The sequence below is a fragment of the Stegodyphus dumicola genome, chromosome 12 (assembly GCF_044657685.1).
Source record: "Stegodyphus dumicola isolate Sdum_Otavi_A_Nest chromosome 12, ASM4465768v1".
NCBI classification, from domain to species: domain Eukaryota; kingdom Metazoa; phylum Arthropoda; class Arachnida; order Araneae; family Eresidae; genus Stegodyphus; species Stegodyphus dumicola.
Genome location: NC_140779.1, coordinates 32,605,342 through 32,620,258, shown reverse-complemented (window position 1 = coordinate 32,620,258; position 14,917 = coordinate 32,605,342). Strand labels below are relative to the sequence as shown.

The 14,917-nt window shown below is 30.6% G+C and overlaps 1 protein-coding gene across 1 annotated transcript in view; it reads left to right on the top strand.

Moving 5' to 3' along the window:
- Positions 1–2,124: 2,124 nt before the first annotated feature.
- LOC118187287 (uncharacterized) overlaps positions 2,125–14,917 on the top strand; it is a 69,911-nt gene continuing 57,118 nt past the window's right edge. The window contains exon 1 of the mRNA XM_035357479.2: positions 2,125–2,280. The gene's annotated coding sequence lies outside the window, so the exon portion shown is untranslated. The remainder of the gene's footprint in view (positions 2,281–14,917) is intronic.

Below are 14,917 nucleotides of genomic sequence, written 5' to 3'. Positions count from 1 at the left end.
TTAAAAGCAATTACATCCAACTTTTTATAGCTTACTACATAATATAGCTGCTTTGGAAACTAGTAACCAGAAAATTTGTGTTGCCACAAATATTTTTGTAATTTAATCCTCTTTGTGACAATATATTTCGCCGTGTTTCCACCTTGCGCGCATTATATTTTAAAAATGGCTAATGGTACATACTTGAAGTTCGATGAAATTCTTTATATGCGCATTATTTTCTAACTGAACCAACAATCTGACGAATATTTTAATACTGAAAAATTTTATGGACGAAAACATTACAAATTTTGTTAATAAAATACATTTTATAAACTCAACTCCAAATAAAATAAAAATTTAACATGAAATTTTTAGAATTTTAGGTTCACAGTAGTTTCCAAATGTTATAAAAGCTATATATTAAATATGGAATTAAATTATGAAACGGAATGTTTTAAACTGTGCTCGCAAGTTGGAAACATTACGAAAAATGTTGTCACAAAGCGGATTAAATTATAAAAATATTTGTGGCAACACAAACTTTCTGATTACTATTTCAGAAAGCAGCTATATTATGTAGTCAGCTGTAGAAAGTTGGTAGTAATTGCTTTTAAAATAAATAAGTTATCCCAATTCTTGCAACAGTCGTCTATTCGAACATCTTATGGGTTTTAAGGTGTACGAGTCCCCTTAAAACAAGTATTAATTGGATTAAAATGTAAAAGAAAAAAACCAAATTAAAAAAAATATTTAAAATATTTCAGTTAAAAAAAATCTGAAAATTTTCAGATTTTAAATTATGTCCAAAGGATCTTCGCACTTTTAAATCATACAATTCAGTTCAACAGCAATATCGCAAACTAATTTTAAAATGAGCCTATCTTTAGACTTCCTGATACACAGTCTCGCGCGCTGGAGATAAAAGTGTCTTTCGTACAGTGTTTTGTCATTGCTTGCTTTTAAATCGTTGAGTTTGTTAATCAAAAGTTCGTTAAAGGCTTACAAAATATGAAATAGATAGTAAAATAAATTCCAAATTGCAAATTTGGGCTTCCAGATACCCATGTTCGGGTGGAGGACTACGTTATTTCAAATTGGATGTCTCTAGGTACCGCTGTTTTATCACAATGCGAGAAGCATACATACATTTATGCAGATTTTTCATTATTTAATTTCTTCAAATATAATACAGGGCGATAATATTTGGTGGTAACAATCTGAAAAGTAAATCGGACTTTTATAGTGAACCGACACAAAACGCCAAAACGAAAATAATAGCCCTTCAGGGCGAATTGTCCCTGTGGGGCAAACTAAAAAACCAGTGTACTAAACTTAATTCTAGACAGTAAGCCTTGCAAAATGAAATTTTCTTACTGGCATAAACATTATGTAACTCAGTACTACTTGACTGTAATATTGTTTAGAATAATAACACATTAAATACTCATATTCGTCTAGAAAAGTATGAACTGTTTAATAGTATTTTATAAATTAAATTTAAAATTCTGAAAAATTTTAACTTTATTTTGTATTTATAACTTTTATATTAATTTACAACAATCAGAAAATTGATGAGTTTTTAATATTTTTAGCATCTGCTTTTATTTTAAACAGAAGAATGTTTCAACGTCAAACTCAATAATTTAATTAATTTTTAAATTAGGTTTTGAAAGAAACATATTTTTCTCTACAGAGGATATTTTTTTGTATAATGACATGCAATGATACAATGATTTTGTTTACATTATGCTATTAATGGCTGAAGAACATACTTTTTTTTAACACATATTTTTTAACCACTATCTCATTTTAAAAGCGAATCATTAAATAAACGCCTTTAGAGAAAATATTCTGGGATAAAGGCTATTCTTTCAAGGCCGTGTTACTACCGTAGGTATCAATAGGGACAAAAAGTTCAACGATTTCTTTATCGAGAGTGAGGTTTAAAAACAACGCTGCGAGCAATTCCAGATATTCATCAAAGGACGGGTGAAAAACACTCTCGAAAAATGGAAAACACCTTAGCCAAACTAAAAACGAAACCGAAAACAAAAAGATAACAAAACAAATTGACGGAGAAAGAAGTTTGGCGGGAGAAGAAGAAACCTCTGGCCTCGTGCTACGGTTGTGGAATGGGTACTATTGGCCTACATTGAGTGACGTATCTGGATGTAGGTCACAACTTGCCATTGGTGGTTAAGGCTCGTATATATTGGTGTTCGAGAGGGGTGTGTGTATTGTTGTGTAGTAGAAGAAACTCTCAAGATTGTCTCATCGAGTTCTCGTAACTACTCCAAGGTAAGAAGAAGTTGTACTCCGTTTTCTTACATGTGCAATCGGGCTTAATTTTGTAACGTAGAGTGACCACTGGACTTAGTGCAATGCAAATATATACTTGGATTAATCAAATCCAGTTAAATAGCAAGAATACCTCGAATGGGATAATATTTGAAACAAACTCCAGATGGATGTGTAATTTATTTCGCGATATTGATTACTCGAGAAGAAATTGAAACGTTATGAAAATTGAAATTAAGGTGTGCTTTGCAAGTTTGTTTGCTGCAGCAAAGCGTATCTCTGGGGATATTTTTCATTTTAAATTGCTAAACCTAATTTTGTTAACCGCATAAAAAACAGGATATCCTTTTTAAAGCTTAGGAACTCTCTGTGAAAGTTCTTTTAGCTCACACATTTGTGTTATGTTGAATGACATTCAGAAATCAGACAAGATTCTTTAGTTACCTTTCATTATAAATATTAATATCTTTAGCAATAGTTTTACCATAACACCTTCCATTATAAAATTTTCTATAATATGTAGAAAGCCAAAGGTTTTTTTAAACAAGCAAATACAATAAACCTATCCGCAAAGAATAAAATATACATAGATAAAGTAAAATAAATTTAAGAAATTTCCAGAGGGAAGCAGAAATCTAACACAAAATGCTCTATTGTTCTTCCAAATGTATAATATCTGTGTAAGTGTAATTAACTGCAATTTATTTTTTGAGGACTTCGTAAGCAAAATCACAACACAGATTTATTGATTTTTGCTCGTAATATATTAACATCTGATATAAAAATATTATTGAAATAAGAAATGCTATCGATTTTAAACTTGCGAATTAAATATCATCTTTTTAAAAGGATTTTCTTACAAACAGCTGCATGTTAAATTAATCAATATATTATAAAGGCCTCATAAATATATTTTAAAATAAATAAGCAATTTAAAGTTTATATCTCTTAGCATGAATTCAGTCCGACGAATACTTTTAACGTCGAAATAACTTTATTGTTTTCTAAAAATGCGTAAATTTTTTTTATCTGAAAAAATCCTTTAATTAGAAAATGATTTTAAAATGCAATATGATATGAAGATTAAAGAGATCACACAAAACATTTGTGACATTAAAACGGAAATGTAAATTTTATACTTGAACAGAGCAAAACCAATCTTTCCTGATTTTTAAAAAATGTGTAGTATTTTTTCCTGAATATATAAGAAAACCGTGTATTAAAAAAAAGCGCCAGTACAAATTGAAATGCGCCAAAAACAAAACTGAAATATACTTACGTTAAAATAGCTTAACGCTAGAATTAAGGTGACAAAAATATGTTCATTAAATTTATTGTAATAGTTATTATAATTGTTGACGGATTATGATAATTTTATTTTTTTATTAAAACATTAAACTGAAATTTGAAATTATATACAATGGTATGTTTTTAAGCATAAAGTTTGAAAACAATTTACATTAAAGTTTTTGTTACTTGTTATTTCAATTATACAGGTAAAAATTTATTTTAAATACCGCATTCTTCCCAGGTGAAACGAAACTGTATGTGGAAACTATTAGTTTAATGGCTGTGAAGAAACGACAATGATGACACGGCATATTCAAAATATTTGCTAAATTGCAAGAAATTCAAACAATTATTATCAAAATTTTCGGCATTAAATTTGTAAGGAATTCTTTTTTTTTGACAGTTAGTGCAAAAGCATGAATTTATAATATGAATATGCACAGGTACTCACACTACTTGTAATTCTTGAAAAAATATAATTTGTCTTTATTAGATTAAAATTAATTATGTAATTACCAAAACATTTGCGTACCTATGTTCAGAAATGATAATTATGTGGACAGAGATTGATTTTTCTTACTGGAAACTTCGATTATGATAGATAAATGATGCGTAAATAACAAAATACAGTTTAACTTATATTAAATAATAAATTAATTATTGGCTTTATCATTGCTCATATTTATGTTTTCTGAAATACTTCAATGTATTATTACTAAAAATTATTTTTTTTTATTATGGAAACGATTTAAAATTTTTATAATATGTAGAAAGCCAAAAGTTGTTAACCTATCCACAAAGAATAAATATACATAGCTAAAGTAAAATAAATTTAAGAATTTTCCAGAGGGAAGTAAAAGTGAGAAGAAAGATTCCCGTAAAAAAGAACTGTCATAACATTTGAAATGGAAAAGGCCATGATGGATTTCTTTGCTGAAAAGTCCCCGCTTCATCTTGAATTTCGTTTTAAATTCTACCGAATTTGATTATAATAATTGAACTGATGTTACTGTGATTGAAATGTTATAATGATTGAAGTTATAATGCTTGATTGTAAACTGATGATTGTAATGATCGAATGATAATAATGATTTGCAAATATAACGAATCTAAAAGAACAAACTGGGTTGACGCTGTACTAGGATTTTTGAAATCTGGAATATGAAATTTCCAACTTACTAAAATATGCATTAAGAAAATTAGATAAAATTTTTTGTAATATCCTTTTAAAGACATGTTGCAAAGAAATAGATCTAATTAAAATTTGTCGTTAAGGTTTTCATTTACTTAAAATTTAGTTTAATGTTTTCTGACGAGATACAAAATGGAACGAATCTTATTTATATGTGTAAATTATGCATAAGGGTTTTTTTTCTTTACAAAGAGAAGCTATTTTATTTCTAGACAAAAGAATTCTTTGAGTAATTTAACCAGGTAAATTTATGTAATTATTTTACCTTCTTGACGTTATTCGTTTCATTTACCGTTTCATTTTCGTTTCATTAAAAACAAATACTAATGACAGGGAAAAATAGCCTAGTTAAAATTTTGTGCACTATATCGTTTGTGCTCTAAGTTATATCGAAAAACTTTCTAGAGCTAGTATGTTAACATTCTTCAATATCCTTAACTTTCTTCATCAAGTAAGCAAAACTTCCTTCTTCACCCCAAAATTAATCTAGTTATTTACATTTTTTAACAACTTATTCTTTCATGATTACAAAAACGTTTATTTTTATTTCTAATAAACATCATCTTAGAGCATATTTTCATTCCATGAAAATTTAATGTTAGGAAAGAAGGTAAAAGGCTTACGTGAAGTAGGGTCTTAGGACTTCAGCTTGCAGAAATCTTTAAATTTTATTTTGAAAAATAATAATGTTGTTAATTTCAGTGGATAATTTTTTAGAGTACCAAATCTGAAAGCAAAATGCATTCTTCTTTATCTGTAGGGGTTTCTAACCACCGTAGATAAGCCTATATAAATAACGGGAGAAATATCTATATAAATAAAAGCCTATATAAATAACGGGAGAAATATCTATATGAATAAAAGCCTATATAAGTAACGGGAGAAATATCTATATAAATAAAAGCCTATATAAATAACGGGAGAAATATCTATATAAATAAAAGCCTATATAAATAACGGGAGAAATATCTATATAAATAAAAGCCTATATAAATAACGGGAGAAATATCTATATAAATAAAAGCCTATATAAATAACGGGAGAAATATTATTAATTATTTAAAATGGCTGCATCTATTAAAAGCTTTTCGTTAGCAATGTGATTTAATTATAACCAAAGAAGTAAGGTATAGTTTTTACGTAAATTCAATTTCCATGTTTAAAGTTTAATTTATTACAACACCAAGTTTCATAATATAAATTCTGTGGGATCTGGAAGATCTGCAATATTTACAATTAATTTCGATCTCTGCAATAAATTTAGAAATAGATGAGCTTACTAGCTGAAGAGGTAACAGTTATGGCAGTAAACGTAATTTTACGGTTTTATTATTGGTACAAAATGGCTAATTCCGAAATGTGCGCTTATAATAGTAGTTACTTACACGCTTAAGTGATATGAAAATAATAAAAAAAACCTAGTTTCTTTACACATAACACATTAAGGAACAGAGAAAATCAACTGAACTCGGTAAACTTTTTATAATAGAAAAAAAAAAAAAAAAAAAAAAAAAAACCACTCCGAAGTCTTTCAGATTTTATATTACCCCCAAAGAGACGTTTTCTTAACTATTTGTGTGCACCTGTATTTATTAAACATTATGTTCTTCGCATTTAAACCATAAAATTCAATTCAACATCAATATCATAAGATATTTATAAAGAGCATATCTTTAGAATTTCCGATACGCAGTCTCGCGCGCTGGAAATAAAAATATTTTTTTTCTCCGTACAGTGTTGCCATTGCTTGCTTTGAAATCATTGAGTTTTTTAATTAAAATTTCGTTAAAGCTTTACAAAATAGGAAATAGATAATAAAATAAATTCCAAATTTGGGCTTCCGGATGCCCATATTCGAGTGGAGGACTACGTTACTCAAAATTTGATGTCTCTAGGTACCGTTGTTTTTTAACAATTTCATAAAAATACACACATTCATGCATTTGTTGTTTGTTGTTTGGGAGTGGCTAGGTTACTGGCTGCCCTCGTTTGTGGAGATACGGGGCCCCTTCTTTTGAGCTATGGGGACACTTGTGTCAAGGTGGGCTGAAGGGAGCCTCCAGTTCTTACAATTCTTATACATTCATGCAGATTGTTCCTCATTTAGTTTTTTAAAATATAATACAAGGCTCTAATATTTAGCGGAAAGAATTTCACAAGTGAAGTGCCATTTTATAGTTGACGACACAAAATTGCAAAACGAAATAAATAGCCATTCTGGGAAAACTTCCCATTGGGCTAAAAATACTGGTTGTAGAAATCTAAATGATTGTGCAAAGAAATATCATAATTTCGTTTGTCTTAAGAAAAAAAAAATATTCTTCAAATACTATTTTCTCAAAAAAATTCCAGAAAATTTTATTCTTTACATAGCAGTCCGAATAGTTGAAAATAAATTGTATTTTTATTCCTGAATTTTAGGCATCCCAACGATATTTGGCTGCTTTCTAATTTAAAATTCATTTTCTCTTCAGAAAATGAAAATAATTCTTATTAATTTAAATTATATATATAAAGAAGGAAAACCTGAAACAAAAACTGGCTCGTTTCGAATACCAATGCCGTATAACAGATTTCATCACTAAACACATCAATAATTTCATGACCACGAAGACACTGGCAATGGCATTGGACAGCGTTCAAGCGAATCGACGTGTCTACTCATGCATTTTCATATTCAGGTGGCTGACACCGAGATGGGACGAAGTCGGACTGCAAGCCATGAAAATCACTCTCTCAGCTAACTCTTGCGATGTCTGATAAAAACGACTTTTCAGGCCAGGTTTTTCCTTTTATGTCCGGCAACGGGATTTATTTTTAAGGCAGCAACATTTTCAGCTCCTACTCATAACTCGGCAAGATGGCGTGATAGTTCCATATATGAGCAATGCGGTCGGAAAGATGGGTATGCAGATGGATATGCAGAAATACACGCTCAAACATCGTATTTGTTTTCAGTACCTGGCATGATAATTTTTGACCGAGTTAATTATGTAACAACTGTCATAAGATTAGATTATATAATCTTGTTGATGTAGGACTTTACGAAAGTAGTAAGAATTAAAAAGTAGTGGCATCTCGATAAAATAATGTAAATAATGTTGTAAAATCCTGGTAGTATTTTATAGAATCATACTATTATCGTAATAATAAATGAAGAACATTTCGCAAGCAAAAGAACCAATCATCTTTTCATCATCTTTACTAGATCAATCACGTTTTCATCACCTTTACTTTAAAAATCACCTCTACTAGACTAATCACCTCTTCATTACCTTTATTAATTAGTCACCTTTACTTGAAAAGTCACCTTTACTAGACTAATCACCTTTACTTGAAAAATCACCTTTACTAGACGAATCACCTTTACATCACCTTTATTAGGCTAATCATTTTCTTACCACCTTTACTAATTAATTACTTTTTCATCACCTTTATTTGAAAAATCACCTTTACTTGAAAAATCCCTTTTGCTAGACTAATCACATTTACATGAAAAATCATTTCAAATTGTAATTTAAAACGTCGGGTTAAATTTCTTACTAATTATTTTCCAGAAATATTTGGAACAATTTGGAATAAATTTGCAAAGGTTCATTACTTTAGTTTCATCAAAGGCTACATTTTTATTACTTTCTATTGTTCGGTTCTCTATTTTTTATGAACAGTGCGAGATATTGAAATACATATAGAAACCCGTCCGTTTGCTTAAATTAGAATAGAAAATTTAAAAAAAAAAAAAAAAAAATAGTTACTTAATTCTACGAGTAGAAGCATTTTCCAAATAAACCTGTCAACATATACGGCAGGGAATTAAATTTAAGAAAGAATATAAAACCTCTACGATTGTAGAGATATTAGGTTAATTCGAGGCCGGAGAGATGAAAAATTAGCAACGCCTTCGCCGGGAATCGAACCTCTGCGTGCAGAACCATTACATCCAGCGTGCAGAACCATTACACCACGAAGGCACTAGGAAGGCGGGAGAAATACCTTACATACTCCCCCTTTTAAAGGGCGACTGGTTTTTTTTAGGGGACTCCATCGCCAAAACCTGGATGTGGAGGGTCATCATCCACAACCCCTTTTAGTTCGGGCGCCACTGTGGAGACATTACGTTAATTCGAAGCCGGAGGGATGAAAAGTTTGCAACGCCTCCGCCGGGAATCAAACCACCGACCTCTGGAATACCGGCAAAGCGTGCAGAACCACTACAACACCAAGGCACTAGGAAAGCGGGAGAAATACCTTACACGATGAATAATTTAAATTTAAAATAGAATTAAAATTTAAAAGCGTGTGAGTTAAAGTTTCTTGGAATAAGACAAATCAGCTAACTTATAGAGTCACTGTGTGAAATTGAAATATACTTTGGAAAGTCTAGGTACAACAAGACTTGCATTTCTACTCATTAAATGTATTAGAGAAGTGTGAAAGTAGGTACCAATATAATATCCAGTACTTTAAATCAGTTTTAATATAATAGTTATATAAGTAATTCAGCCAAATGTTATTCGAAAAAAAAATAAATTAAAAATATTGCAAATCATTCGCTAGGGGAAAATTGTTTCAAGCAGCCAGAATTATTTGTTTTAAAGTAAAATCAAAATTAATAGCAGAGCTTCCTAAATTTCTGGATTTTATCAGGCTGTAACAGAGGAAGTGTGTCTTATCAGTCTTAAAATTATTCGTACAACATCTCAAACATCGCCGTCTTTTCTGGATTACAACGCAGTCTTTCTGATCATCACCTAGATAATTCAATCGTTTGTAAATTGCGTCCAAAAATCTGGCAACTGAATTCCGTTCCATAAGATTAAGGAATATATTTTCAATGGCCAAAATTTTTAGCGCTTTATATGGAAAATGTAACGCAACTTATGTAATGTATGTTATTAATATCAGCTTATTAATATCAGTATATTATTAATATTAGGTGTTTCGTAGCATAAAGTTATTTTCCAACTCTCTTGTTTAAATTCTCGTTTTTATTTAAATGTATATTCCCCGGTAACTCATTTCTTCGCCTTTTCAGAAAATATTGTAGCATTGATATCTCTGACTTTAAAATATTTCATATACTTTGAAAAGGTTTGCTAGATATAGTATGTGAGTTGAACAAACAATTGTTTTTTTATGCAGAAAAAAATCACTGAAATCAGTTTTTGCTCCTTATAATAAATAGCTGCCATTTCAGCAAACGTATCCTCAAACGTTTTTCCTAATACTTACAGGAAAAATGAGTCATATCTTTGTCTGTAAAAATTAATCCAGGGGAAAGGTCTTTAACAGGGTTCAACAGCGTGCAATGGCCGAATTATGTAGTTTCCTTCCTTAAATTACAGCACGAGCTGTCCCCCGTTTTCTTCGGTTTTGATTGGAGCAGAAACGTGGATTCAGAGGGAATCAGTTCATCAACGCAACCCTCGGATTTGTAGGAGGAAAGACCCAATTTCGAAGCAGGTGTATTTAATTCGAAAGTTTTCTCTTTCCTTCTTAAACTTTTAGAATTTATGGCTTTGTAACCTGAACTATTGTGTTGTGACAGCTAATTCTAATCACACGCACATTTTTAGTGGAATTTTAGAATTTTTTTTGCTAAGCATCCTGTACTATTCCTAAGCATCTTGTTATTATGCTTTGTTTTGAATAATGTTAGCATAGATGCAATGTGTGTTCATTAAAAATGACAGGAGAAATCGCTAATCAAATATCTGCATTTAACATATCAAAAGCATATTACAGTAATATACTGCTTTAAGCTAATACGCTGCTTTTAAACTATGTATTGTTTAAAGTTGGAAATTTACTAACTTCTAAACTTCAGTTAGTCGGAGTTCCTACTTCAGTGACTTATCGCTTGCACAGTCCTTTATGTAGCTTTACTAGCTTTTTGCTAACAAGCTAAAACGCATGCACAGTCCTTAATGTAGTTTATAAGGTGTTTCTCCCGTCTTCTTAGCATGCCTTTGTAGTGTAGTGGTCTGCACGCTAGGCGGGTATTCTAGAGGTCCGTAGTTCGATTCCCGGCGAGGATGTTGCTCATTTTTCCAGTCCCCTCCTTCCAAAAAATACCTTATGTCTCTACAGACGCGCCCGAACTAAAAGGGTGGTGGATAACGATTCTCCACACCCAGGATTTGGCGACTGGGTCCCCAAAAAACTCCAGTCTCCCTTTAAAAGGGGGAGTATATAAAATACTTCTCCGGCCTTCTTAGCATGCATTCGTAGTGTGGTGGTGTACACGCTGGGCGCTTATTCCAGCGGTTCGTGTTTCGATTGGCAGCGAGGGCGATGCTCATTTTTAAAGTATCCTGCTTCCAAAAAAATACCTAATATCTGTACAAGCTTTGCTAGCTTTTTGCTAACAAGCAAAAACGCTTGTACCGTCCTTTATGTAGCTTTACTAGCTTTTTGATAAGAAGCAAAAACAAAGGTGACACATCAACAGATCTCTGCATTTATCTTATCGTCAAGTGGATCAAGTATAATGGGACATGATCCGCAAGGTACTTTAAATGTTCTGATTCTCTTTCTTCTTTTCACCTTTTGAACTGTATTATAAGCAGCAACAAACTAGTAATCGAAACTCTATTAGATGTTAGTTCGTTTAAAAACAAGGGAATTGATGTCCGCTTTGCTTATGTGCGTAGCCATCATTAATTCTGTGGAATGAAAGAGCTAATTTCTTAGCTAAAGATGCTTTACCTTTACATATTAATATCAATATTTGCATTCCAAAGAGTTAATATATGCCCTTTTATTGTAAGAAAGAGCTTTTATCTAAGTGGAATGAGGAATATAGTTCATATTGTAATGCTGAGGACACCAAAATGTTCTTTCCCTCTATTTACCATAGACGAATCTTTCACCTTCATTAATTTTAAAGTATCTCAATTTTTATCTGGTCATGAGAAATTTGCATCTGTATCTTTTTAATCTAAGATCGAATAATTTATGTGAGTGTTAGAAAAAGAGGAAGATTATATGTGTTCAAAATAATAATTAAAAAAACATACAGACAGATAAAATGAGTAACCATTTATTTATTTATTTTATTTTTTAAGTGCTATTTAAGTTAAACCGTAATAATACATTTCATAGATAATGCAAAGTTAAGAAATAAAATTCTGCTAGTGTAATAGACTAAGCATAATTATACCTTCTGATTTGCTGAAATTTCACATACAAGGACCATGAGTTCAGCTGAACATTACTTCGAAAGTTAGAGAAGGCATTATTGTGCTATATAGCACTGATTGATGCTCATCCTAAACTACAGTAACTTGCAAAGTAAAACCTTTTTTCTCTTATCTGTGCTATTTTCCATTATTATTTGTTTAGTATTTTTGAAATTAGAAAAAACAGAACGAAGTTGAAAGAAAATATAGTTAAAAACTTAAATAAATGTTTTTTTGTTTTTACTCAAGGTAACATCTTAAAGTATATAATTATTTTTATGTAATAATTTATTTTCATTTTTACTTCTCTTCCAAACTGAAATCTTGACCGTGCTTATTGTTGTCTCTGCTAATCCTTCGGCATCAAATCATCCATAAATAATTATAGAAAGAGAATGTGCAAATGACTCAGCGAAATCATAAACTAAATGTCAATTCGTGTTTGCGTCGCTATGATTGTCAGCTCTTGCATTAGGCTGGTATAAAGTTTAACAATTAGAGGAAAGGGGAAGGTTTTGCAAAATCTTCTCATACAGATTTCGAGAATTGAACTTTAAAAGTCTGAATCCCTTTTCAGACTGTTACCACCAAATATTACAGCCCTGTATTATATTTAAAGAAAAATAAATAATGAAGAATGTGCATATATATTTCTCACATTGTGATAAAACGACGATACCTAGAGACATCAAATTTTGAATAATGTACGTTTCCACACCAATATGAACATCTGGAAGCCCAAATTAATTGAATATGTTTTATTATCTATTTCATATTTTGTGAAATTTTAAGGAATTTTTGATTAACAAACTTAACGATTTCAAAGCGAGCAATAGCAACACTGTACGGAAAAAAAAAACATTTTTACCACCAGCTCGTCAGATCGTATATCGTAAATTTTAAAGATATGATCATTTTAAAATTATTTTGCGATATTGCTGTTGAACTGAATTTTTTGGTTTTTAAATGCGAAGAACATGATATTTAATAAATATAAGTAACCCACAAAACGTTAAAAAAACCATCCTTTGGACGTAATGTAAAATCTGAGAACTTCTAGATTTTTATTAATTTTAATATTTAAATTATGATCCGAATTTGAATACTTTTTATGGGAGATTTAAAAAGGTGAAAAGATATGAAATTTAAGAGCACTCATCTGTTTATTAATTCATAATTAATCAATAGAGTTTAAATTAAATGCACTAAAATTAGAAAGCATAGCAATATTAAGCAGAAAGCTTTATAAAATTATAATATTGTATAGCTTAATCAAACCGGAATTAATAATAACAATTTATTTCTTGAAAGGTTTTCATTTCATGTAAAACGTCTCATTGCTATGCTATATAAATTAAAAGTGGTTACGAAGCCTGCAATACAAAATATCATTTCCTAGTTTTGATATTAATCTATTTGCTTAAGATAAAGCGAATTAACCTACAATAAGATGAAAAACAGAACAACTCCTATATTGATTTAAATACCGAATAAAAATGTTTATAAGCAAAAGAGATGAATCGAATTTGATGTGGTAATACCTCAAAGATTCTGTTTTACTTTTATTTGGGATAATACTAACTTTGTTTTAAGTAAATGAGTGACATATTGAAAGAAAATTTCAAATTTTAAGAGTTAGTATGTCTTAAATGTGAAATTTAGGTTTTGAATACGCTGAAGTTTATTTTGTAGTACACTGTAGTTTGATTTCAAAAGATATTAAAGAAAATTATTTCTATATTATACTATACATGTAAATTTAGCTTATAAGGGATCGCCAAACATCAGTTTTAATAAATTTATTTCATTTCAAACGTATAAAATAAATACGTTTGAGATCACAAACAGTTTTAATATGAAATTGGGTTAATATGAGTAATTATTTTAATTGTTCCTAAATTCATTTGAAGTAAATAAATATATTGAAGGGGGAAAAAAGGAAAAATATATAAAAAAGCTTTCAGATTTTATATTAGGCCCAAAGGGGTGTTTATTTTCCTGGGGATTCAAAAATGAATTTGAAAAGTTATACAGACATTCAAAGTCAGACATTCAAAGACGCAAGATAGCGTTAGACACTGTAACGTGTTTGTGTTGCTACGCTAACAACATAATACCCGTAAGAAATGCAAAGAAACGTCGCGCATAAAATATCCGTGCTTGAAGATGCACGCTATGTTAATTAATGTAAATGGAACGCTTTAAAATCGTTAAGTTTGTTAATCCAAAACGCGTTCAAGTTTTACAAAATATGAAATAGATAATAAAACAAATTTCAAATTCCAAATTTGGGCTTTCCAGATGTCCATATTCGAGTGGAGGACTAAGTTATTCAAAATTTGATGTTTCTAGGTACCGTTCTTTTCTTTTTTTTTACAATGCGAGAAACACACATACATTCTTACAGGTTCTTCATTATTTAATTTCTTTAAACATGTGCGGCTCTAATATTTGATGCCCACCAGCGGACGAGCGGTAAAGACGCTAAACACTGGTAGTTCGGTCCGAGGTTCGAATCCCGCAAACGGGCTGGCTGCATGGGCGTTTTCGTGGTTTTCCCCATGTGTAACGTGTATACGAGCCAGTTTTCCTTAGAAACTCCTCCACGAAGGCATCCCTCCCTTTAGGCAGATAGCCCTCGTGTGCTTTGCCATAAATGAATAATCCTAAAATTTGGTGGCAGCAGTGTGAGTAGTGAAATGCCGTTTTATAGTGAACTAACGTAAAATGAGAAAGAAAAATTAATAGCCCTTCTGGACTCACGCGCATTTAGGTAAAAAAATATCTCTGTAAAAGTTTATATTTGAAAAAATTTTAGCATTTAGATAAATTAATCGGATAGGCTTCCAAAAATGATTTTTCGCCAGAAACCGTGATTTATGTAACAGAACAAGAAGAGAAAATTGGGATTTTATAACGCAGAATTCCATAAAGAAAACCGTAAATTAAGCTATTTTACCATTTTATTAGTTTA